General features: G+C 40.1%; 1 pseudogene; it reads left to right on the forward strand.

The window, feature by feature from the left end:
• The first annotated feature begins 586 nt into the window (after window positions 1-586).
• Window positions 587-2,025, forward strand: LOC103000908 (major facilitator superfamily domain-containing protein 1-like; annotated as a pseudogene).
• Window positions 2,026-4,637: the final 2,612 nt, after the last annotated feature.

The raw sequence follows: 4,637 nt of genomic DNA on the forward strand, positions 1-4,637 counted from the left end.
CGATATCATATATTTGTCTTTCTCTGCCTGGCTTACTTCACTCAGTATGATAATCTCTAGGTCCGTCCATGTTGCTACAAATGGCATTATTTCATTCTTTTTTATGGCTGAGTAATAACTCAGGCACAGAAAACAAACTTATGGTTACCAAAGGGGAAGGGGGAGAGGGATAAATTAGGAGTTCGGGATTAACATATACACACTACTATATATAAAAAATATATAACCAATAAGGACCTACTGTATAGTACAGAGAATTATACTCAGTATCTTGTAATAACCTAACAGAATGAATCTGAAATAGATATATATATAACTGAATCACTTTGCTGTACAACTAAAACTAACACAACATTGTACATCAACTATACTTCAATAAATAAATAAAGAACTAAAACTATAAAACTCTTAGAAGAAAATATAGGGGCAAACCCTCACGACCTAGGATTTGGCAATGGTTTCTTAAACATGAAACCCAAAGTACAGGCAGCAAAAGAAACTTAGATAAATTGAACTTCACTAAAATGAAAGATTTCTGTGTATCAAAAGTACGCTATCAGGAGTCACTGTCGTCTCTCGGTCTCCCGTCGGCCCGATGGAGGAGGAGGAGGAGGAAGCGAGGGCGCTGCTGCCTGGTGGCCCCAACGAGGCCGGCAGAGGCGCCCCCCGTTACCCCCCCTGCCCCCGGGGCGCTGCCGGCCCTCTGCGACCCCAGTCGCCTGGCACACCGGCTTTTGGTGCTGTTGCTGATGTGCTTCCTTGGTTTCGGCAGCTGTTTTTGCTATGATAATCCTGCTGCCCTTCAGACTCAGGTTAAACGGGATATGCAGGTGAATACCACGAAATTCATGATGCTGTATGCCTGGTATTCTTGGCCCAATGTAGTTTTCTGTTCCTTTGGTGGCTTTTTTGATAGACTGCATATTTGGAATACGATGGGGCGCCGTTATGTTTAGTTGCTTTGCGTTGGACAAGTTGTTTTTGCTCTGGGTGGAATATTTCACGCTTTTTGGCTGATGGAATTTGGAAGGTTTGTGTTTGGGATTGGTGGGGAGTCCTTAGCAGTTGCCCAGAATACATATGCTGTGAGTTGGTTTAAAGGCAAAGAATTAAACTTGGTGTGTGGACTCCAACTTAGCATGGCTAGAATTGGAAGTACAGTAAACATGAACCTCATGGGATGGCTGTACTCTAAGGTTGAAGCTTCAGTGGGTTCTGCTGGTCACACAACCCTTGCGGTCACACTTATGATCGGGGGTATAACATGTATTCTTTCACTAGTCTGTGCCTTGGCCCTTGCTTACTTGGATCAGAGAGCAGAATGAATCCTTCATAAAGAACAAGGAAAGACAGCTGAAGTTATCAAGTTAACTGATGTGAAGGACTTCTCCTTACCCCTGTGGCTCATATTTATCATCTGTGTCTGCTATTAAGTTGCTGTGTTCCCTTTCATTGGACTTGGCAAAGTTTTCTTAACAGAGAAATCTGGCTTTTCCTCCCAGGGAGCGAGTACTATTAACAGTATTGTATATGTAATATCAGCTCCCATGTCCCCAGTATTTGGGCTTCTGGTGGATAAAACAGGAAAGAACATCATCTGGGTTGTGTGGGCAGTGGTGACCACTCTTGCTTCCCACATGATGCTGGCCTTCGGGCTGTGGAACCCTTGGATTGCTATGTGTCTCCTGGGACTCTCTACTCATTGCTTGCCTGTGCATTGTGGCCAATGGTGGCATTTGTAGTTCCCGAACATCAACTGGGAACTGCATATGGCTTCATGCAGTCCATTCAGAATCATGGGTTGGCAGTCATTTCCATCACTGCTGGCATGATATTGGATACTCGGGGGTATCTGTTTTTAGAAGTTTTCTTCATTGCCTGTGTTTCTTTCTCACTTTTATCTGTGGTCTTACTCTACTTGGTGAAGCGTGCCCAAGGTGGGAACCTAAATTATTCTGCAAGACAAAGGGAAGAAATGAAACTTTCTCATGCAGAATGAGAAGTTTAAATGACTGTGTCATGAGCATGGGCTGCACACATCATTGGTTTGAAAACTTCCTTTTTTTTTTTTTTTTAATTTAGAGTTTAGTCGTTAGGAAAAATAATGGTCTGGAGAATTATTATATTTATATTTTGAATACATCTATTTTAAAGTATAACTGTGAGGGCTATTTTAGCCTGTGCCTTTTGTATTGCTGAAGAACTCTGCTTTGGAATAGGCTCATCAATGATGAAGTTTAGAAAACTGCATCTGGTACATGCAGGTGATTTGGAGTAAGGACAGTAAATAATGGAAATCTTTGGATCTTGTATTGAGATAATTTCCACAAAGTGTATCTTAGGAATATGGCCTTTTCTTTATCTTAAAGCAAAAAAAAAAAGTTTTTGAGGGGGTAGAAAGGATATTTTATATAGAATAAACAATGGCATTTTAATAGGCATTCCCTTTTGTAATAGGGAATATTTGAAAGATATTTTTAAGAAGTCTCATTTCCACAAATAGCAGATTGTGTTCTGCTCTCTTTAGTTACCAGAAGTTGCTGAGCAGTGACCCTTTTGAGCTTCTTTATTTCTGTTACTGAGGACCCTAATCCCTTAGGGACATAATTTTGTGGTACAAACTTTCTGTATGGTTTTTCTTATAGTCCAATTAATTACTAAAAAATGTCCTGTAAATTATGATAATTGCATATCTACAAGGATAAACAAACATTGCAAAAGAAAAAAAAAAGGTACACTATCAGAAGAGTGAAAAGACAAACCACGGAATGGGGGAAAGCATTTCCCAAACACATATCTGATAAGGGTTTAATATCCAAAGAACGCCTCAATGACAAAAAGACAATCCAAGTAAAAAATGAGCAAAGGACTAAGACATTTTTCCAAAGAAGATATACAAATGGACAAAAAGAACATGCTGTCTTGAGTCATTACGGAAATGCAACTCAAAACCCCAATGAGATCCCACTTTACACTCACTAGGTGACTGGTCAAAAATACAAACAATAACGAGTGTCGACCATAATGTGGAAAAATTGGAACCCTCCTACATTGCTGATGGGAATGTAAAATCATGCAGCTGCTTTGAAAAACAGTCTGGCAGTTCCTCAAAAAGTTAAACATAGAGTTACCATATGATCCAGCAATTCTACTCCTATGTGTATACCTCAGAGAATTTTAAAATATACGTCAAAAAAACTTGTACATGAATGTTCACAGCAGCATTATTTGTAACATCCAAAAGGTGGAGACAACCCAAATGTCCATCAACTGATGAGTGGATAAACAAAATATGCTATATCCAAACAGTGGATTATTATTTAATCATAAAAAGGAATTGAAGTACTGATACATGCTATAATATGGATGAACCTTGAAAACATCCTGAGTAAAAGAAACCAGACACAAAAATCACATATTTCATTAAAACTTATATGAAATGTGTGGAATAGACAAATCCATAGAGACAAAGTAGATTAGTGCTTTACAGAAGCTAGAAGAAGGGAATGAAGAGTATTATGGGCTCAGCGTTTCTTTCTGGGGTGATGGAAATGTTTTGAAATAGAAATGTTTTGAATTAGAAGTACAACTTCATGAGTATACTAAAACCACAGAATTTTACACTTTAAAAGGGTGATTTTTATGATATGTGAATTACGTCTCAATTCTTTAAAATCCAAAGTTTGGGGAAAAAATAAACAGCTAAGTGTGAAAGTCAGGAGGTCTCCGTGGCAGCACATAATCTTATCTCCTGCAGCTGCAGGACAGAGAACGCTGAGGAATAGGCCCAGTACTTAGCAGAGTTCCAAAGAAAATTAATTTCTCAATCCACTATGCCAAGGTCAAGGCTGTTGCTGGCAAAAAATGGGACTATGAGATATGGGATAGGAGTCATCTAAGTTGATGCATTATAAATCCAGAATCCATAGATTCCTCTAAGTCCTCCAAGTATGTGTAGAAGTGGCCCACTCCTCCCTGTTAAGGACAAATGCTTCCCACTTGCTCAAACTAGATGTCGAGGCTTCCCTCCTGCTCCCAAAGGAGACTCAGCAATTTTTAATCTATAGTTGGTACCCAAGCACTTTGGCATCCTTTTGCCAAAGAAGCAGTATGCAAGAAGGGCATCATCATCCTGTCAAGAATAACTGACCCTGATCATCATTAGGAGATAAGGCAGGGTGGAATATATTTGGCACCCCGGTGATCCATTTGGGCATCTCTGGGTATTCTTTTTTTTTTTTTTTTTTTTTTTTTTTTTTTTTTAATTTTTAATTTTATTTTTTTTTTTTTTAAAGTAGAGTTTTTTTTTTTTTTTTATACTTTATTTATTTATTTTATTTATTTATTTATGACTGTGTTGGGTCTCTTAGTTTTCGTGTGAGGGCTTTCTCTAGTTGCGGCAAGTGGGGGCCACTCTTCATCGCGGTGCGGGGGCCGCTCTTCATCGCGGTGCGCGGGCCTCTCACTATCGCGGCCCCTCCCGTTGCGGGGCACAGGCTCCAGACGCGCAGGCTCAGTAGTTGTGGCTCACGGGCCCAGTTGCTCCGTGGCATGTGGGATCTTCCCAGACCAGGGCTCGAACCCGTGTCCCCTGCATTGGCAGGCAGATTCTCAGCCACTGCGCCACCAGGGAAGCC

The sequence above is a fragment of the Balaenoptera acutorostrata genome, chromosome 11 (assembly GCF_949987535.1).
Source record: "Balaenoptera acutorostrata chromosome 11, mBalAcu1.1, whole genome shotgun sequence".
Lineage (NCBI taxonomy): Eukaryota > Metazoa > Chordata > Mammalia > Artiodactyla > Balaenopteridae > Balaenoptera > Balaenoptera acutorostrata.